This window comes from Nilaparvata lugens, chromosome 5, assembly GCF_014356525.2.
Source record: "Nilaparvata lugens isolate BPH chromosome 5, ASM1435652v1, whole genome shotgun sequence".
In the NCBI taxonomy this organism is placed as follows: domain Eukaryota; kingdom Metazoa; phylum Arthropoda; class Insecta; order Hemiptera; family Delphacidae; genus Nilaparvata; species Nilaparvata lugens.
The window spans coordinates 74,594,245-74,617,911 of NC_052508.1; the positions used below are offsets into that span (position 1 = coordinate 74,594,245).

General features: G+C 34.2%; 1 protein-coding gene and 2 long non-coding RNA genes across 3 annotated transcripts in view; 1 reads left to right on the forward strand and 2 right to left on the reverse strand.

Moving 5' to 3' along the window:
* Window positions 1–23,667, forward strand: part of LOC111059546 (E3 ubiquitin-protein ligase rnf146) — a gene marked incomplete in the record, with an annotated part of 56,869 nt that overhangs the window by 24,130 nt on the left and 9,072 nt on the right.
* LOC120351522 lies at window positions 69–3,015 on the reverse strand. Its single transcript, XR_005571444.1, has 3 exons — window positions 2,996–3,015; window positions 621–623; window positions 69–189 (listed from the first exon to the last, which is right to left on the reverse strand). It is a non-coding gene; the product is annotated as an uncharacterized LOC120351522 (long non-coding RNA).
* Window positions 15,409–16,815, reverse strand: LOC120351521. The gene is made up of 2 exons (XR_005571443.1): window positions 16,754–16,815; window positions 15,409–15,620 (listed from the first exon to the last, which is right to left on the reverse strand). It is a non-coding gene; the product is annotated as an uncharacterized LOC120351521 (long non-coding RNA).

Genomic DNA, 23,667 nt, shown 5'->3' on the forward strand with positions numbered 1-23,667 from the left:
CGGCTTCTCTGATTGGTTCTCGTGGAATAATCACGGTTAAAATTTAACCGACTGTTGTGCAACCGGCACTAAAAGTGGTAAAAATCTTGTATACAAGAGGTATAAGCGTAAGTCTAATCAGTGCCGACATCTGGTGTAACATTTTCAAACTACATTTTCAAACAGCTGTTTATTTGATTAAACAAGGGTCTAAGTGACTTGCCTCCCTTGTTTACAGTTCAACTGTTGCTTGTATCCATTAAATAAATTTAACCTTGATTAAGCCATGTCACCAAGCAAAAGATACCTCAAGAACCAATTAGCGAATCAGATAATATTGCAATGACGTCATTAATCATTGTTCAATTTTTTTTTAAACATCTTTATTGCCCATAAAAACAAATACAATAAAAAACTTACAAAAGAAATATTCTAGATTATATATTATGCTATTTTACAAATAAATTAAAATTACATGCACCACCCAGCAGGGCAAAACCCTGACCGCTGAGTGAGAGTATCTGCTGTTTAGACAATATAAAATTATTTACTATAATATCAAAGCTACAAAATCGAAGTTAACAATAAATTACTAATAATTATAATATTTCACTGATGTCGAAGAAAAATTTTTGTATCACCCACTTATTTATCTGTTCCATCCTCTGTCTACCCCTATTAGAAAGATATTCTGACAATGCATTTGGCATGATATTTATTATTTTTGAGCTAAGATACCCCAAATTGTCTTCGCACTATTGTCAAATCTGAATAGTTGATATTATAAATGTTATGAGATGTAACTCTCAGGATATACATAGAAACGTTATTATTCACTGTAAATTCATCCTTCCTCATCCATGCATAATAGAGAAGTTTCTTTATATAATTTGACGTACTGTCATCACTTTAAATTCGGCAAATGTTTCACTACTAAAAAAGCCCTTGGCTTATTAAGAATTGCTTTTATTATCATTTTGAAATGTAGAAATTTTATTCATGAAAACATCATACGCTCCTCCCCTTACCACTACCCATATTGCAGCACCGATTGAACATAGGCAAAGTAAAGGACCCTAAGTAATTTAATGTCTAATATTTTACGGAATTTATAAAAGAAAGGAAATAAATTTTTAGCGTTTACAAAATATTCTATATGAGGCTCCCACTTAAGGTTACAATCAACCATGATGCCCAGATACTTTATAGATTTTTCATTTTTTAGTTGAGGGCATGCACAATCTTTCCATTTCTCAAAATCACATATTGTATGTATTTTTATTTGTAATTCTCATTGCTGGTAAATTGATAGATCTATGTGTAGCTAGACAATAGAGTTTGTTTGGTAAACAAGGGGTACAAGTAGTGATACTTCTTATCACTATTTAGCTGATAATGAGAGGGAGAGCAATTTGAGACATGAAAATGTACGTTTGATTTGGTAAAAGTATACTGAATAGTTATAGGAATAGGTGAATAACATTTTTTATTCATTTCATGAATGAAGAAATAATGTAAGTAAACTTTAGGCTCAATTTTCTCGAAACTAGCAATATGTCACTTGAACCCCTTGTATTCTAACCCCTTCATATTAAATGAAAAAACTAAGAAATTGTCAAAAAACCACAGATTTATTGATACTTAGAAAGACCGGTCTCTGATACTCATCAGAGATTGACAATGGTGTAATAACCAAAACCGGTCTTTCTAAGTATCAATAAATCTGTGGTTTTTGACAATTTCTTAGTATTTTTACTTTCCTTGCCCTATTACCATAGGTAAGGAAAGTATTGCTTTCCGAAAAGAATTAAGGTACTCAAATTTCTAAATTTCTATACGTTTCAAGGTCCCCTGAGTCCAAAAAAACTGGTTTTTGGGTATTGGTCTGTATGTGTGTGTTGTGGTGTGTGTATGAGTGTATGTGCGTCTGTGTACACGATATCTCACTCCCAATTAACGGAATGACTTGAAATTTGGAACTTAATGTCTTTCACTATAAGGATCCGACACGAACAATTTCGATCAAATGCAATTCAAGATGGCGGCTAAAATGGCGAAAATGTTGTCAAAAACAGGGTTTTTCGTGATTTTCTCGGAAACGGCTCCAACGATTTTGATCAAATTCATACCTAAAATCATCGGTAGCTCTATCAACTGCCACAAGTCCCATATCTGTAAAAATTTCAGGAGCTCCGCCCCATCAATGCAGATAGATTCCCAATTATCAGGCTTCAGATACAATTGAAACAAAAAAAAATCAAGTGGAGTAGATCGTGCATGAAAATCTCTACAATTAATGTTCAATAACATTTTCACCTAAAATGGAAATAAGCTTTAAATTCGAGAAAATGTGATTATTCAATTGCAAATTATTGTTGATTCTATTAAATCATTCACTATGAGAGATAGCAGACATCATGTGTGTCTCCAGAGTTATTACCTTGTCACCAGCTGGCTCAAATCACTGAATAGTAGACTTGAGATGCGCGGGAACACTAGCGTCAGGTGATCAATTTTCATAACGGCAAGGAAAGTTGTGTGAGTGCGCCACACCAGATTTTTAATTTAAAACTCTTCTTAATTTGTTTGAGAATGTTATTGTTTTTGTTTGGTTTAATAGTATATTTGAACGAGTTTTGTGTTTATACAGGGTGGTGGCAGTATGACGTGCGAACAAACGGCGACCTTGAAACGGCGTTCAAGCAGGGCGATCGCAGCTGCGAGCTTCTAATCGCTGGTCACCTGTACCTGGCCGACTTCGACGCCATGCAGCAAGTGCGTCGCGACGAGTCGTTCCGTGTGCGTCGCATCAAACGCGACTTGGCAACAATGCCGAAGAAGGGCGTGGCCGGGCTGAGGCTGGGCGCAGTCGCCGGCAGCGCTCCCAGCGATGATCTCGCGAACCAGATGGCCAACTTGTCGCTGACAGCTGAAAGCAGTACCGATGTCTCGAGACAATAATAACCGTAACCTTCTAGCGACAGATTCAATGTTGGGTTTGTAGATACCGGGATACAGCACTACCTCCGTAAACAAAGCCGTAGTGCATTCTGGTGACGTCACCAATAAAAATTTATTGATTTCAGCTGATCTATATCAGCTAGTACTGATTTATTGGTGTAGGAGCCCTACCTGTGCTGACGTCACCAGAATGCACTATGGCTTTGTTTATGGAGGTAGTGCTGTATCCCGGTATCTCGTAAACAGAGCCATAGTGCATTCTGGTGACGTCAGCACAGGTAGGGCTCCTACACCAATAAAAACACTAGCTTATAATAGATCAGCTGAATTCAACATATTTTTATTGGTGTAGGAGCCCTACCTGTGCTGACGTCACCAGAATGCACTATGGCTTTGTTTACGAAGGTAGTGGTACAGTCATAGAGAAAATATAAACGAGCATAAAAATATATCCCATGTTATGGGGCGTTATACTGGCATTATAACGAGGACCTCACTCTAGGAACCGGGTCAGAGATTGTTAAAAAATTTCCCAATTCAAGAAAATATCGCGATTTAAATAGGAATAGTACCTAATATCATGGAGAAATTAAAGATAGCATATGTTATAGGGCGTTTATATTCAAAATTTCACTCAAGCTGATAGTCCTAGTAGTTCTTTTTCGCCACACTGCACAGAAAGCAGCTGTTTTCCAGTCCCTACGTACCTAGATCTGAAAGACATTGTTTGCAGATGACTCTCGTCTGACGTCAGAACAGGTTTCTTTCCGGCCTAGGCCGGAAAGAGTACCCTTTCCAGTTTCCAGCCTCTAACATGGAACTAAGAAAGGTGATCAAAAAACGTTTCATTATTTGTGTTCATTATTCAATAATTAAAACATTTATAGACTAATAATATCATCTTATTGTCATTTGAAAGAATAAAAAAGTATAAACTCAATCTCCCACATAATTGATCATCATCTTTTAGGTTATTTAGACAAATCAGAATAAAAAATAAAAATACTTGGACAATCTCCTGATATTCAGATTACCTCAGATTGCTAGAGCTATCACCTTCCACTTCTGCTTTCGGAAGTACTTAGTAAACAACTATTCTCATATATATATATATATAATATATATATATATATATATAATATATATATATATATATATATAGTTTATTTTTGTGTGTGGCGAACCGATTTCGAGCCGGAAAAATCTCATTTTCTGCTCTAGGTGCGAAATATACTATTTCGTGAAGCTATGTGAAACTGGAGGTCTCTCATACTCTGCCATTCTTAGACTCAACTGAGGCCTAACACATTCTTAGGCTTAAAAAAGGCATTCATTATTGATCGTAGTAACTATTGATTGAACAATCAGGCCCAATTACAACAATCAGGAATACATATAAAAATGTGACCCCTGTGTTTGATTCAAGCCTACACCAACCTTCGTTACAACAATAATCTTTCAAAAGTGAACACTAAGGCTCAACTCACACTTACGCGACTCAGGTCGAGAAGAGACACGACTCTAGTCGAGAGCATGTGTTTCCAAATGCTGACGTCGTGTAGACTAGAATCGACTGGTCTGAGTGATTTTGGCTGGGTGAGAGTGTAAGGCTCAACTCACACTTCCGCGACTCAGGTCGAGAAGAGACACGACTCTAGTCGAGAGCAGTGTTTCCAAATGGTGACGTCGTGTAGACTAGAATCGATGGTCTGAGTGATTTTGGCCGGGTGAGAGTGTAAGGCTCAACTCACACTTACGCGACTCAGGTCGAGAAGAGACACGGACTCTAGTCGAGAGCATGTGTTTCCAAATGGTGACGTCGTGTAGACTAGAATCGACTGGTCTGAGTGATTTTGGCCGGGTGAGAGTGTAAGGCTCAACTCACACTTTCGCCACTCAGGTCGAGAAGAGACACAACTCTAGTCGAGAGCATGTGTTTCCTAATGGTGACGTCGCGTTGTAGAATAGAATCGACTGGTCTGAGTGTCACTATTTGGAAACACATGCTCTCGACTAGAGTCGAGTCTCTTCTCGACCTGAGTCGCGTAAGTGTGAGTTGAGCCTTACACTCTCACCCGTCCAAAATAGTAATAATAGACAGTAGTCGACAGTGATCGGCTTGAGTTAAAAAAAATTGTCTTGAAATTTTGAACATAAACGACCTATAACATGGGATATTTTCTTTATGTTAATAATTTATCTATTTAAATAAACTAAATAACGTTGAATGTTTAATTATTTTGAAAATTAATGGTACACAAGTGTTATCTCCCAAGAAGGCACTGTTCAAGTCAATGTTGATATATTTCGGAAGATTTTATAATAGTAAATGTTATGTTAATTGATATAACATTAGGGTATGATCACATATTGGATACACATATTAATAGAATAGAATTTACTTGTCATCGTATTTACAAGAACACATGTACATCGTCATTTCAGTATAGATTACTATCAATGTAGATACCTAGAATAAATTTGTATTCTAATTTTTCTGTACTAGCTGGCCCGGCGAACTTCGTACCGCCAAATAGTTCAATGCATCTCATGACAAACTTTAGCTGGATGCACACCTGAGGAGGCTCGATGCGGCATTTTATCTATAATATAGATGATTTTCCAACTGCAGATGAATAATTTAATAAAAATCGATTAATTCTGAACACCGAAGACAGCACAATTATTCGAAACAAAGCAATGTCTTTAGAGCATGTAAGTATTCAACCTGAGGCCGCATTGCTGAATGGTTACACACAGAACAGTCATTTTGTTTTTAGTCGGTGCGTTTAGAATAAAATACTTGGGCGGTTATGGAGCAGCACACACTCTTGTCTACTATCTATCGACGGCTGTTGTAAAGGTGCTTACGCGCCTTGGATATACGCGCCGCGAACATGAGCAATCCACTTTTAATCAGTTGACTATATCTGTATTATTAAGGTACGAACAGATATACGCGCCGCGAACATGAGCAATTCACTTTTAATCAGATGATGCCAAGCTTTTTATATCTGTATTTTACCGTTTCTGTGAAAATACAGATATAATCAGCTAATTTAAAGTGAATTGCTCATGTTCGCGAACATGAGCAATTCACTTTTAATCAGCTGATGCCAAGCTTTTTTATATCTGTATTTTACCGTTTCTGTAAAAATACAGATATAATCAGCTAATTAAAAGTGAATTGCTCATGTTCGCGGCACGTATATCTGTACGCACCTCTACAGAAACGGTAAGATACAGTTATAAAAAGCTTGGCATCACCTGATTAAAGGTGAATTGCTCATGTTCGCGGCGCGTATATCTGTACACACCTTAATACACTCATTTTGTTTTGAAAGCATGAATGCACCTAAATAACTAGCTCTCTAAAACTAATGCAGAAGAATAGGACCTACGCTACATAAATCTGTACGCACCTTATGACGCAATGACTATAACAGCTGATTTTTATTTCTGTGTGTGGCCAGCTCCCAAATCTTCTCCCATAAGGATTACATGTAAACTGTGAAGGACCGTAGGAAAGAGTCCTGAAGTCGGATTATAAATTTGATAGGCCATGAACCTGGTCCTGAACATAACGAACACAACTAAAAAAATCATCAAATACGTTGCACACAAAAAGTTATTGAATGTCAAAATTTGAGGCTCGATTTTTATTTATATAGATAGATTAGGCTTCTATTTGCAAGTGCTCGTGATATCGTACATGACCAAGCGCGCATATGAAAACCAAGTCTGGATAGAGCCATGGAGACACGTTGTGACTTGCCTGTAGCTGCTCACACTAAACGCCCCACCAAGTGCACGCGTTCAGTGTGTGTGTGTGTTATGGATTTTTCCAGATTTGGTTTGTCATGTGCGCGCTTGGTCATGCATGATACGCATGCCTTGCACAAACGTGCTCCCATGTGATCATACCCTTAGGCCCGCCGCAAAGTAGACCCACGTTAATCCACGAAAAGCAACTCATGCTGTTGGATGTTTTGTAAACCATTGCTATAGAATTATTCATAATCAATCAGCTGACGTGGATTATTCATTGCAAGTATTTCACAGATGTCTAGAGAATATAGCAATGGTCTACAAAACATCCCACGGCGTGGGTTGCTTTTCGTGGATTAGCGTGGGTCTACTCTGCGGCGGGCCTTAATCACCTATTACAAGCATTTTTACTTGCAGAAATTAACTCACAAGATTAAAAATTCAAGAATAATATTGTATTCTATTCTCTTCAATTCTGTTCCAGTGTAATATGAACATTGATATTTCTATAAAAACTGAATCAATGTTACTGTATGCTTGATGTGATAGTATATCTCAATAATTGAAATTGAAATTCTTTATCCTCCAAAAAATACTAACAATACAATTATTATATTTGCATGTAAAAAATTAAAATTAATTTCATTGGAGGCTCCTCTTATGTGCACATGCCAACAATTGTATAATTATCCATTGTATAATCTAGGTTCATCTAATAATGATGTTTAAAAATCTACTTTTATTTATATTGGTGTCATTTGTAATCATAATAACAACGATTGGTAATTTCTCAAACACTAACAAAATTATAGAGAAGACTGACACTTCGATATCTTAAATATTGCTATTGTTTCATAATATTATTTGTGTAGTTTAGAAGTTGATATTGTGGTAATTATTCATATTGAATGAAAAATACTAAGAAATTGTCAAAAACAACAGATTTATTGATACTTAGAAACTTTTTAGAAATTCCAAGTATCAATAAATCTGTGGTTTTTGACAATTTCTTAGTCTTTTTATCAAAATATTATGTTTATAATGAAAGTCTTTCTGCTTATAATTGAACCGTATAAATAATTGAATATTACCTATATAATTTATGTAGTGAATGATATTATGTACAGTTAGTTCATCATACCGTACTTGAAGAATCTTTTAAATGTTACAATGTTTATCGAGTAGCCTATTTTCTTTTTATATTATTTTTTTGAAATATTATAGATTCCTACAATAAGATTAAAATTGTTTGGTTAGGTTAATTAAAAGTGTTATTGTTGTACGTGTTTTGAAACCTGTAAGAAAAATCTCAACTGAAGAATTACTTATAATAAATAATGTCATTAGTAGGCTAAGCCTTGTAAGAATTAATTATTCTAAAATCTCGATTAATTACATTTTCCAATACTGTAGGTAGGTACCTACTAAATTTTCTTCTATAATCGTCATAATATATTTCCATTTATCTTGAATGTTATCTTTGGTCATGCATTTATCTATTTATTGTATATAATTTTATTTCTCAATCCATCTTTATGTATTATTGTGCAATATTGGCTAAATTTGTAATTTTTAAGATAATCATCACCGTTTGATAAACATTCTTGATGAATACATAATTTCGATTTTAACTTAATGTATTTTTCAATATATTTAATATTAATAGATGTTGATGATTGTTGAAAGCTATATGTCAATTGAATGATGTAAATTGTTGTGATATTTGAATAAAATTTGTTCAGACAATGACAGTTACGTGATTTTTTTAAATAATAAAATACCAGTACTCAAATTCAAAATGTATTATTGTATTGATCATTACAGTATAAGAGGTAGGTAAGTATTCTAGTATAAAGTATAACCATAGAGAAACAATAGCATAAGTAGATATCCCATGGTATAGGGCGTTTATGTCGCAACTTTTACTGTTATCTCAAGCCGATAGTCCACGTAGTTCTTTCCCGTGAAGCTGTGTGACGCTGGTAGTCTCTCATATTGTGCTGTTCAAACACTCTCACCACAACAAAACAGTAAAAATCTACAATAATCGACAGTAATCGGCTTGAGATAACAGTAAAAGTGCGACATAAACGCCCTATACCATGGGATATCTACTTACGCTATTGTTTCTCTATGGTATATCATCGCATTGGTAAGCGATTTTACAACTCATGAATCATATTCAGAGGAGTTGGCTCAGGCGGTCACCCTTCCAAAGGGAGTATCAGACGCATGAGATTCTTTCTGGTAGCTTGCCTACGGTAACGAGATAATTGAAGATTGGACAGCTTCTAATTCATTGTATCTTAATAAGGACAAAACTCAACTCTTGGAATTTGGATTTAGATATATTAGGTAAAACCTGACAATGCAAGTTTCTCATACCGGTATAACAGCTAGCTCAAAGCAATTTAAAATGGGACTTGGGCATACCGTACATCAAAATATTATCTGGAAAACTGTCGAAGGGAATTTTTATGTTAAATAGACTGGAGCTCATTGTTGATAAGGGTGTTTTAATTTCAATTTATTTTGCTTATCTTCATTCTCATTTGTATTATGGTGTTGTTGCCTGGGGTAATGATACGAATGTAGACAAAAATATTGTGTTGCAGAAACAAGCAGTAATAATAAGGGTCATTGCTTACCGTATGTGGATAATCCATTGTGTAGATTTATTTTTAAAAAATAAAAAATTCTGACTATACCAGGTATTTAAATTCTTGAGTGTCTTATGTATGCAAAAATTAATTTAGCAAGTATTTTCTGTAAATACAAACGTTCACAACCATTACACTAGAAATTCTGAATTTCTTATTGTGATAACCAGCAGTGCAATTATGCAAATACATTGAACTGCTTTGAGGAGTTTGGTGAGAGCTTATAATGAGCTTCCTGCACATTCAAAGGAGCTAGAAGTGGGTAATTTTAAGAGAGCCATAAAATAAGTGTTAATAGAAATAATATGTTCATATATAGTAAAGAGGAGTTTCTAATTTGAGGGTATATTTTTGCTGTTTGTATGTTTTTGTTCAATTTTTATTTCTTTGAATGTAGGCTAAAAACTTTGTATTTTATCATGTTTGATTTATGACGATGCTATGCATTTGTATAAATAATGCTTTCTGCGATAAAGAAATCTTGTATCTTATCTTATGATAGCTTATCAGCGCGACCACTGAATTGATCTTGAATTAATACAGTATTACAATAATAATTGAAATGTAGGTACCTATGAATTTATTCAGGGTTACTTTCTTGTAGGGTACTATAATTCTATTTTATAAATACAATAATTGACCATTGACAGAATGATTATATGGTGGCACTTTTAAGTTTAAGAATGTTCAAATCATAAATGAGTTTTTATTTAGAGTCCAATAAATGCAACCGGTCTCAAATTCAAAATTTATATGGTCTTGGAACTGAGAACTAGCTGAGTAGTTTGAAAATTCGCGGTCAAGACTATTTTATCAATTTATTACTAGTTTTATGATGACCCAAGTTCATGATGATACCTACATAATAATCCATAATTGATCTCTTGAAATTGATCCTTGTTACATATCAGTATTATTGCTCAATTCTAAATACAAATTTTGAAAAAAATGATAGTCATCATTCTAATAACAGCTGATAAAGTATACAGATTTCCATGGTCATGGTGGTAGTGCTGGCTTTTGGAAACAAGAACAAGTGGTTCTTCGTCGTCTACTCATCTTGTACTTGTAGACGGTTTGTAGTGTCAAAATATTATTTTGATTAACGTTTTAAGCTCTATAAGTAGACTTTAATGCATTTTATGAATTGACCTTTAAGTTTATAACAAGGATTTTGCCATAAAAAGGTAAGGCTGCCTCATGTTTTGAAATAGAATCACAATTTTTAATCATTCACGCAGATTTACTCTGAAACACTCAAAAACAGTGACCTTACAGGTCAGATAAATCTTGAGTATTGACAATCTAGTTTATTTTTTATTGCAGTTTGACATATTGAGTCATTTATTAACACGTTCCCAAATTTGTATTGAAGTCTGATCTTTAATGACTGATAGAAGCACTGTAATAAATGAGAATTTTGGGGCACTGGAAATGGTGTTGTATAGAGAACTAATTATCCAGTTATACTTTTACAAAGAAAATTAAATATAGAGTATGACAATCAGCATAAACATATTTTGATAGTTGGTTTTAACATCCCCACAGCCTAAGTTTAAGCAAATTAATTCACTTGGATACGGTTTAAGAACAAGTCACGTCTTTGAAAGAAATAGGTTATGCGTGGTTTCAGCTAAACTAGACTAGGTACTAGTATTGTACTTTTCTACAATAATTTGTTCTATTTTTCAACATGGTACATGGTTAACTACCCAAATAATATAATGTCAGGTAGAAGGAAAAATGCAATATGTTTAATCAATCTTTTTTGTTTAGACTATTTTTTCTTATTAAACTACGGTACCGGAGGTAACAAAAAACTGATATTTTTTACCTATTACATTCATATAACATCAAACTCCAAACTCAATTGATTTATTTAAAATAAATATCGACTTATTTTTGTTATCTCCACAGTATGAATCAGTTTCCTGACAAAGAAGGAGGTTTCCAGGTCATAAGCCCCTCATGAGCCCAAAAAGAGGCTCAAAAATGAAAAATAAACACCCCGTCCTCATCAGAATCCACTAGGTGAAGCCTATAGGGGGCCAAAATTCTTGGTCAAACCCCCATTCCAAAATCCTTGCTACGCTACAGGTTTCCTTGATTTTTTTATGGAGAGTGTTGTGATCTGCTTCCTTATCATTCACACAAATAGATATTATTAAATTTAACTCTCAAGGTTTGTTGACCTGTAGATCCTAGAGCTTGTTCACATGACAGCGATTCATGAGCGGTTTGCCCTCAGTTAAGGTGATATTTTTCAAAGTTTTTCAATTTGTATATCATCAAGCTATCAAAATGGAAAAGTTTTCGCAGAAAAACATTTTTTCCGATCATTACTTTATGAGATATGAGCGCCTGAAGCTTACATTTTTGGAACAGAACATTTCAAATACCGTAAGAGATTTAGAAGATAAATTCTTCAAGGCATTGTTGATTGAATAAAACAAAACTTTTCTGAGAATATCAATTCTTGAGAAAGCTATTCAATTTACTAAAAATTACCGAAAATAACTCATTATGTACCCAAATAACCTAAAGTCTGTGATATATTACTTCTAACATGAAGAGGAGAAACCCATTTCTCTCTCCACGAGAAAGCCGTGTTATAAGTAATTTATCTCGCACTTTAAAAGATTTTGTTCAATTGTGTTTGAATTTTGGTGTCCCAACGTGGGCTAGTTTACCCTACTATGAAATAAGATCCTCCATAAACTGAACTTACTAACCAACTGAACTGAAAATTGTAATAGAATAAATTTTAATTGAACTGAAATTGTAATAGTGTGCACTATGTGAACTGCTCTGCTCGAAACCGCTCGGTTGACTGAAGACATGTGTACTCTCTCATGCCTGCTCTAGTATATCGAACCGCCCGGCAACCGAGCGACAACCGAGCGGTTGGACTGGAGACTACAACCGCCGCGATTCGCCGGCGTCTGCTCAAACCGAGCGATGCATGTGTACGGCACCATGTGTTTCCCTATACCTGGCAACCGCTCGGTTGGTCAACCGCGCGACAACCGAGCGTAAATCGCTGTCATGTGAACAGGCTCCTAGATTAGTTGTAACTTGTAACGTAATGTATGATCACATTGTGCAAGTGCACGCTAGAACATGCATGACCACGCGTGCAGATAAGTAACAAAATCTGGAAACATCCATAGAAACACGTCTCACTACTCTAGTCTGTTGCTGCTCACACTGAACGCCATTAGCAAGTGCACGCGTTCAGTGTGAGTGTGTTTCTATAGGTTTTTTCAGATTTTGTTTTTCATCTGCAAACTTGGTCATGCATGGTCCCAAGTCCACTTGCATATACGTGAATACAATCTGATCATGCCCTAAGGCAGGGCCCTGCTTTAGGTCAAGATAGCTCTCTATCAGAATACATAAAATATTAATGTTTTAATTCAAATTCAAATTTTATTCAATCCAATTCACAATATTTACAAATTATGAGAAAAAATAATACAGCTTAACAATATTAGAGTAATATTTGTAAAGTTAATATTTTATAAAGTAGTACATAAAAGTCTAATTTATTAAACAATAACATCAGACAAGAATTCGAGCATGCTAAACCAGGACTAATTTGTGAATTTGGATAGAAAAATACTGCTTGCTGAGAGTACAAAACTCTACGTCTGCTAACAGGAATGAATATCTGATAATTTATGAATTTATAGAGAAGTAGAAAAATATAAAAAGAAGAAAGAAAGAAAAATTAGCAACCAATCACTCACACATTCACACTAACCATGCTCACTCTCCAATTCCAGCTCATTTAGCCAATGCATAGCCACCATTATCAGAGTATTTTAACTAAGAAACCACATTGAATAAGGTCTCTAGATAGTCAGGCATAAGACCTCTAAGCCATCCAAGAACTTTTGTTTTAAAAACAAGTCGATTTTGTGTTCTCTTAATTTCAAGAGGAATATTGTTGAAAAACTTAGGGCCGAGAAATACAAACGATTTCTGGAAACAATTGGTATACGATTTAGGAAGTCTTAGTAAATCAGATGTCACTCTCCTAGTTTGATAACTGGGAACATCCCTGAACAACGCATGACCACAGTTTCCAGACATAACATAAAACATATACAATACTTGAAAACATAGATATATCTGAGAGGCAGCATCTGAGACTCTGAAAGATAGGAAAAGAATGTTCATATCTACCCTCCTTCTTGATGGCACGAACTATGGATTTTTGTATAGTTATTAAGGGCTTCAAGTGACTAATGTAAGTGGAGCCCCAACAATTTATACCGTAGCTGATTTTTGAATCGACAAGTGCAAAATATAGCTGCCTCAAGACACTCAAACTAGTTCAAACTAGTTTATGTTCAAACTAGTGTTAAAAAAAAACACTTTGGTACTCAATCCATCAAACTATTTGGATGATTTAAAATGGCTTTTCAAGCAATCAAGAGCAAATCATTCTTCACTAAATAGCAGCTTTAATGTCGCACATATTTAACAGTCACTCGTCAATGTCATTGGTAAAGCTTCCACTGGGTGTCCCACTGACCATGCATTTGTCTATCAATTTAATTAAAAATTATATTTAAAGTAATTTTCTATTGTGTTTGTCAAAATAAAGTAAAAACGTTATTTTATAATACCATAATGTCAGTACTTATATTGTAACATAATATTGAATATTTTTGTATCTTGTTTTTATAGTGAGGTCCACGTTATAAGGGAGTATTTGGTGTTACTATCCTTATCTATCATTCGACAAAGCAGATAGCGCTATCCTTTACTACCTCTACAACGCTTCCAGATAGGTGTCAATGTGTAGAGCTTACCACAGTAAAGGGCAACAGCATTGTAAAGATTAAGTCCGACAGAGTGCAGGTTCAGGCTGGAGTGCCCCAGGCTCGGTGTTGGGACCATTGCTTTTTCAGCTTTATGTTGACCAACTACCCAAAGAACTGATAAATGGTAGAGCTCTCTTATTTACAGACGATACGTCACTTATTTTCAGCAGTTCTGTGTTGGTATATCTCGAAACAAATGCCCACTTAGGGGTGCAGTCCTTGTACATTTTTGAATCTACTGAAGCTGACAATAAATAGCAAGAAATGTCAATACCTCCAATTCAAAAACAAACATAATATAATAGAAGGTAGGAAGATAAACATTTTTGTAAATGATTGTCAACTTGATGATGAAGATCAGGTTCAATTTTTGGGTATTTTATTAGATAGGCGACTGACTTGGACTCCTATATTGAAAAATTGTGTGTCAAAATAGCATCTGGAGTATTTGTCATGAGACAGCTTGCAAGGCTCAAAGATAAAAAGCTACTAATAACTGCCTACCATGGTCTCTTATTGTCGCATATAAGGTATGTCATCATAGTGTGGGGTAACTCGTCAAAGCAAAATATGGATAGAGTATTTAAGATGCAAAAGAGAGCGGTTAGGTGTATAGGAGAAGCGAATAGGCTAGATTCTGCAGGCCACTGTTCAGGTCACTGGGTCTACTAAGAGTGCCTAGCTTGTTCATCTATGAGGTTATTTTATTCGTAAGAGCAAGTGATTTGAGCCAAAATCTTGACGTTCATGACTACAACACGCGAAACCGATCTGACTATCACTTGGTGACATAATAGTAGACTATTCGAGAAAAAACCAAGCTATACTGGTAGATTATTCTATAACAAGCTACCGCTCATGCTGAGAAGAATTGAAAATACCCAGACATTTAAAAACCAATTGAAAAAGTATTTAATTGATGCAGCTTTTATAGCTTACAAGAGTTCCTCTCAGATTGAACTAGCTTCAAAGAATTGAAATATGACGAGTAACTAGAGTAGGGCTGTATTATCGACTTATATGTTCACTTGACTATTCCGTATGCATTGGTGATTTATACACTTTGACTGTTCTGTACTGTATGCAATGTATTCATAAGAATGACTTGTCTTATACTCCCTCCTGGAGTCTCCAAGACGAAATCTTGAAAAAAAGGTTTCCAACAATTTAAAAATGTAATAAATTGCCAGAATATTAAATCTCGATCATAAATATGTATTATTTATTAACTGAAAAATATAATGGTTGATTTTAAACAACAATGAACAGTTAGGTACCGGTAACAGCTACTCTCTATAGATTGCAGTGGCAAGGCAGAGAATCGGCAACGATGTTCTCCTATCTTTCTCCACTGCCATCATAACTTGAGCCTCTCTATAGTACTGTATTACTATATTAATATCGGGGACCGTGCTTCGCACTGGAGTACAAAAGCATAAAAAATTTATTATGAAAGAAGAAATTTTAATAACATTCATAGTTTGTTACATTCACAGTAATTGAGATTGATTCCCAGAGGAATGCAAAAAATTTCCCTCACAAAGGCCCGTTGCACAAAAGCCGGTTAAATTTTAATCCTGATTAATTTCACGTGAACCAAATCAAGAAGACCATTTCAAAAGATGGATCTACTGGAATAATCAGTTTGAAAATAACCAGGATTTTTTGCAAACGGCACCAAGTACCTGATTGAATGATTACAAAAGTTCAACAGCTGAGTCATAATTTTGACACAGTCCCACACACATGAACTCGCCAACTCACTTCAATCATCAACAGACGACGAAATAATTATTATCAGCTGTTTTCCAAGGATGAATAATAATTACCCTTTTAATGTCCTTCAGTGAGTTTTCCAGGGATGAGACCTAGTGCAATCGAATTTCTATTTTATTTCTATATTCAATTTGACTATTAATACTGTATTATAAAATATCATCATTTATACAGCTGTGCTTTTAGAATTAAGTTTGTGTTTTCGGTTCTTTTCCAAAATTATTTCTTTAATATACGAATCTTCTCTATTCAAGTGATAATAATGTGAAATAACTGTTCTGTTTTTTGTTTTGAAGCATCTAAATTGAAAATTTACTTTGTGAACATATTAGTGGTCTGAAAATTTTGCGAAGTGAAGAGCTACAAGACTTAACCTATTTCGGACTATGTGTAACCATATCTAAATTGGGGAGAGGAATAGCACAAGGTTACCTTATTTTTCCTCTCCCTATCATTTATATGATGTATACTTATTATATCAATCAATCAATCAATCAATAAACCTACGATGTTCTGAATTTGGTGAGAATCGTTAGAGCCGTTTTCGAGATCCGGTGAAATACAAACATAAAAACATCCAAACATCTAAACATATAACAGAAATTGCTTGTTTAATAGTATAGGATTTTTTTCAAATTAATTACAGTACATTTGAAGAAAATCCATCTTCAATTTATATTCAAATAACCGTTTGATTATATCATTTTTTATCAATCTCTATTGAATCTGAATGTAGTAATCCATACTAAATTATTATAATGTATTCATATTTACTACCATTCAAACATCCGATACGTTATTAGTTCAGAACATCTTAAATTTTTCTCTACTCGTCAAATGTTCTAAATATTAACTTCTCACTATTTAAAAAAGCAAAACTAAATAGTAGCGTTACAATGACTTTGCTCCAGTTCACAATTTCAGAATGGGCATTCGTTGTCACTTTGTGTATACTTTTCCACTGGTTCAAGTCTAAATGATAAATTTGAGATAATTTATAGTAGTGTAAAAATTATAGTATATCACGGGCTTATGTCGACACACACTCTTCTATTTCATTAGATGACTGAGAAAATTGATAGTTGACTCTCAATTTGAAAGTGAAAATGTTTGAGTTTAATTTTCACTACAACTATTTGTTTTTGCTGTGATTATTTGAGTGAAAATGTTTAAAAATCAGTGGAGAAAATTTGTAGAAAAAGAAAGTTAGTAAGTACCTATTTTAACACAATTTATCCGGCTCCGCTGGTCTTGGTGAAAAATGAAGTGAAATAGTTTAAAGTAAAAGTGTGCTCAGTATTCATGCAAATTTGGAAAAAATCAGTTTCTATCCTCTAAACAAAAATTTTCTATTTTAGAGTCGTTCTAAATGCCACTAACTGATCAGATTTCAAAAGCTTACATTTCAAATTGAAAAAAAAATCAGTTTCCATTCTCCATAAACAAAACTTTTCTATTGTAGAGTCTTTTAAATGCCACCATGCCCTAATTGATCAGATTTTAAAAGCTTACATTTCAAAATTTTTAAAATCAGTTTTCTGCACTGGTAGGAATGAAACTACATCTTGCTGAAAACTAATAGTTGATTGAATTTAATTAAATGTATCAAGATACAAATAAAATAAATCAATTATTTAACGCAGCAATAACAGAAAGTATAAAATGTAATACATTCTACATTTTCTTAACAGTATCTTCATGAACACAGCTTCAAACTGCTATAATGAGGTCCACGTTGTAATGGCAGTGTTTAATCAGCAATTGTATTGCTATCTTTGTCTATCATTCAACAAAGCGGATAGCGCTATCTCTTCCTCGCTTTGCGCTGTTGCCAGATCGTCTTTTTACAATGTAGAATAAATAATTAAATACAAAAATATTCAATCTTAATCATGAAAATTCATTATGAAATTATTGAAAAATATAACTTCTTGCTTAATAAAATATAATGATCATTTTAAACGAGAATGAACCGTTAATATTACATCAATAAACCTGTATCAGCTACCGTCTATAGAAGGCATTGACAAGACAGAGGATTGGCAACGTTTATCTTCTATCTTTCTCCACTGCCATTATAACGTGGACCTCACTATAGACATCATTACAACGTCTTGAAACGGATAATCTTCCTAAAAACCTTCGTGTATTCAATTGTTCAAGTAATAATCCGAAGTCTCCCAACACTCTAAGTTTGAAGCTTTCAATCAATAAAAGATTGATGCCCATTGCGGTTTCCTTTTAATAGCCTTGAAGAGTAATTGCCGGCTCTCTAGTACTTATTATTGCAAATTACTCCAACACTAGTACTTGCTAGTACTTCTATATCTTCGTCGATCCTTTCCTTTGTATTTCATTTCCTACGTTGAAAGTGATTGATTCAATAGCTTTTTACTTTCCTTGCCCTATTACCATAGGTAAGAAAGTATTGCTTTCCAAAAAAAATTAATTTACCCTAATTTCAAGTTTTCTATACGTTTCAAGGTCCCCTGAGTCCAAAAACATGATTTTTGGGTGTTGGTCTGTGTGTGTGTGTGTGTGTGTATGTGTGTATGTCTGTGAACACGATAACTCCATTCCTAATCAACCGATTGACTTAAATTTTTAAACTAAAGGTCCTTATACCATGAGGATCTGACAATAAGAAATTCAATAAAATTGAATTCAAAATGGCGGATAATCACTAAAAAACCATGTTATTCACGGTTTTCCTCGAAAACGGCTCTAACGATTTTCTTCAAATTGACATGAAATCTATCATTGACATGAGTCTCATTTCTGAGAAAATTGCAGGAGCTGCGTAATATACTTGAGAAAAATGGCGGATAATCACTAAAAAACCATGTTATTCACGGTTTTCTCGAAAACGGCTCTAACGATTTTCTTCAAATTTATACCATGGATAGCTATTTATAAGCCCTATCAACTGACATGAGTCTCATTTCTGGGAAAATTGCAGGAGCTGCGTAATATTCTTGTGAAAAATGGCGGATAATCACTAAAAAACCATGTTATTCACGGTTTTCTCGAAAACGGCTCTAACGATTTTCTTTAAATTCATACCATGCATAGCTATTTATTAGCCCTATCAACTGACATGAGTCTCATTTCTGAGAAAATTGCAGGAGCTCCGTAATATACTTGAGAAAAATGGCGGATAATTACTATAAAAACCATGTTTTTCACGATTTTCTCAAAATAACTTGACCGATTTTTTTCAAATTCATACTCTGTATAGTATTCATCAGCTCTATTAACTGGCATGAGTCTCCTTCTGGAAACTAGTGGGAGGTCCACCCCATCCTGAGAAATGGACTTTGTAACCTCCTTCTCTTGCATGAGTAGGTAGGTAGCGCAGTTCATAAAAGAGCACATAGTCGAAATATTTCATCTGTAGAACAGCTGTTTTGACGACTTTAAAAAATGACAACTAAAAAAAGTCATCGAATTTCACAATTTACACAAAGGAAAAAGTACTCTGAAAACAATATATATACACATATACAAAAGTCTGATCGTAGTTTCAAATATGAGCAAGGAAAGTTGCGTGAGTGTACCACACCAGATTTTTGATCAATGGTAACTAAAGCTGCGTTTACACCAACGTTACTAACAAAATGTTAATAACTTAATCCTTATAGATTCTATTAGATTGAACGGAACTTTACAAACACATATGTTCATCATGTGTATGATAAGTGATGGATGTTCAATCTAATAGAATCTATAGGATTAAGTTATTAACATTTTGTTAATAACTTTGGTGTAAACGCAGCTTTAGAGTGAGGTCCACGTTATAATATTGGCAGTGGAGAAAGATGGGAGAACAACGTTGCCGATCCTCCGTCTTGTCAATGCCTTCTATAGTTGGTAGCAGATACAGGTTTATTGATGTAATATTAACTGTTCATTCTAGTTTAAAATAATCAATTATATTCTATCAAGCAAGAAATAATATTTTTCGATGATTTCATAATGAATTTCCATAATGAAGGTTTAAACATTTTAATTCTCACTGGAATGAACAGAATATTATTAAAAATAAAGATTGAAATGTATCTACTATCTATTTTCTTTCTATTTTCCTAAATTTCTCAATATATATCGAGTTTAGAGTATTGAGTGACTAGAGATTTTTCTTCAGAATAATTTGCAATTAAAATAAAGAAGTTAACGTACCGTATTTTAAAGCAGTAAGATTACACTTTTTCAAGTTTTTCAAATAACTTATTAGTAGGTACTAAATAATATTGAAATACCTTCAATAACGTCAAGAAATGTATATAGTTTATATTATGTAATGATCATATTATGGCCCTATGCATCAGGTCATATAAATATTTAATAGATATAATTATGTCTATCTATTAATTGGTAATATTATAATTTTAATATTAGAGCCGTGATATCAACTATTATTTGATGACTATAAACTATCACTATAAAAATCTGTTAATTTTTATGATGATTAAAATGACCGTTGAATGCCTCACAAGAACCAATCAAAGAATCAAAAACATCTTCAATAAGCTCTTAATCACTGTTGGAATTTAACAGACTTTTGTGCAATCGAGCCTACTAATATTAACGATGTGATCCATCATATAGTCTCATCTAATATAATGTCCAGCTGAATTTGATCATAAACATGACATTATTATGACTAATGTGTAATGGAACCCATAGACTAGTATCTGATACTGTACGGTAATTATTATCTTCAGGGTATATTGAAAAATTAAACACATTGGGTGGTTCGGAACCCTCCTAGATAGAGGTGGTACCGTACAGAAATCTATAGTGAGGTCCACGTTACACTGGCAGTGGAGAAAGATAGGAGAAAAACGTTGCCGATCCTCTGTCTTATATAGACGTAGCTGATACAGGTTTATTGATGTAATATTAACTGTTCATTCTCGTTTAAAATAATCTCTGAATACTATAAATGAAGATGATTTGAGTACAAAAATGAATTTTATCGTAATATTTTATGTTTTAGGCTTTCATCCACATGTTTTCAATGCATGCTACCTTTGAATTTTTGAATGCAAATGAATTTCAAACCTGAGTTCAATTTACTAAGAGAACTGATTTTATTGACCGAGTGAAGTGAGGTCTAAGATTCAAGTCGACGGTTTGGCATTTCTCTAATGTTTAAATGTTGAATGTTTAAATGCTTATATGTTGCGCATTTACGGCGAAACGCGTTAATAGATTTCATGAAATTTGACAGGTATGTTCCTTTTTTAATTGCGCGTCGACGTATATACAAGGTTTTTTGAAATTTTGCATTTCAAGGATAATATAAAAGGAAAAAGGAGCCTTCTTCATACGCCAATATTAGAGTAAAAATCAGACTATAGAATTATTCATCATAAATCAGCTGACAAGTGATTGCACAGATGTGTGGAGGAGCCAGTCTATTGCTGTATTTCCATAATACATCAGGTACTTGTGGATGAGAATACTGCGTGAGGTCTACTGTTCACAGAATACTAGTCAATTATATTTTATTAAGCAAGAAATTATATTTTTCAATAATTTCACAATGATTTTCACAAAATATTTTGTCAATTAGTTTTACAATGTTAAAACGACGATCTGGCAACAGAGAAAAGCGAGAAAGAGATAGCGCTATCCGCTTTCTTGAATGGTAGACAAGGATAGCAATACACACCAGCGGTCAAATACTTTTCTTTTGCTGGTGTTGCCTATGTAACAATTTTCAGTTTTTTAGTTCTGGGAAGTTAATTTTATTTTAGTTTCTTGATAAGTGTTGATTTATTAACCTTTGATTTGTTGAGTTGTTAAATTCTGGCAATAAAGAATTGACTTGAATACCATTGCTAATCAAATACTGCCATTATAACGTGAGCCTCACTATAGTAGATAAATATGAATTAATTAAAACAATATAAAAAAACTTGAAGTAGCCTACTCTTTATTATTAAAAACTTTAAAATATTTCAACGAATATTTGAAATATTTTAAAGTGTTTAATAATAGCTTTTTTATGTTTCAAACTTTTTTTGTGTAATCTATATTTGTTAATTGTTATAAATTTGATTTTTATGTACAGAAATGAATTATTGTGGATCTATGACCATAATAATAGTAATCATGATTATTTGAATGTAATCTGAAATAATAAAAAGCTTTCTAAATCCTGTTTCATTATTTCACTTACACCTGAAAATCCAGTCCCGTGTTTCGGATGTACACGTAAAACGTCGGTCCCGGCGCTGCCTGAAATTGATCAGTTGCGACCTGAAAACTCTGACATCAGACCTGAGCCAGCCAGGTCACTCGATGTTATTATTATTACCTGAAAGTCATATCCACATATATCACATCTACAGTTACTATATAATACAAGGTGCGACAGAAAGGATGAACGGTTTTCAAAAAAGTAATATGTCGTTACCTATGCATAAAAAAACATTTATTTACAGAACAATATTCACATTATTTTACAATTTTAGAAAATTAATGTTTGAAAACAATATCCGACAGGTGACGGCCGTTTTCAGCAATGCACTTTACAAGCCGCTCTCGGAAGTTGGATTGTACTCTTTCTAACATTGCCCTGCCAATTTGTTCGACTTCCTCCCTTTAGTTCTTGAAGTGTACGTGGTTTATGCTGGTAAACACGTGACTTCAGGAAACCTCACAAGAAGTAGTCGCACATGGACAGGTCTGGAGAACGAGGAGGCCAATCAATGTCACCAAACCGAGAAATGATGCGACCACGAAAAACAGCCCGAATTGCTTCCATTGAATTTTTTGCTGTGTGAGCTGTCGCCCCGTCCTGAATCCCTTGTATCCCTTGCCGGATAGGAATACGTTTCCTTCTCAATTCAGGAAGGAAGAATTCAGTGAACATCTGTCTATAACGTTCTGAGGTTACAGTTACAGTGGTCCCGTTGTCGTCTTCAAAAAAGTATGGACCAATAACAAATATACTGCTCACAGCACACCAAACTGTCACCTTGGGACTGTGTAATGGTCTCTCATGCATTAATTTTGGATTTTCATCTGACCAATAACGATAGTTCTGCTGATTAACGGTACCATTCAAATGAAAATGTGCTTCATCTGTCGTAAACAAAATGATGTTTTCATTTTGGTCAAATATGGCCTCCATTTCTCGAGCAAAATTCAGCCGCTTTACATAATCGCCAGGATTCAATTGTTGAACCATGGCCATTTTGTAGGGATGAAATCCTAGATCTTTATGTAAAATACGCCTTACTGACCGATCACTGATGTTCAGTTCAGAAGAATGTCTCCTAGCAGATCGATTAGGACTACGGAGTATGGCTTGCCGAACTCTTTCCACATTTTGTGGAGTGCGTACAGTGCGATGAGCCCCTGGTGGTCGTTTATTCATTACTGTTCCTACTGAACGAAATGATTTTACCCAACGTAAAATGGTGTTACGAGTGGGTACATTTTCATTTCTCGCAAGATTGAAATGACGACGAAACTCGCGCTGAACTGTAATGATACTCTCATTATTACGCACAAAACTGTCGTAAGTAAACACACGATGTTGCACATTCCACGAATCCATGATGCCGATTAAACAATGACTAGAAAAAATGGTATGATCTACCGAACACATGTTCACTTCAGCTGGCCCAATCCGACTACCCAAATCAGAATACTATCTGTTCTAAAAACATCCACCC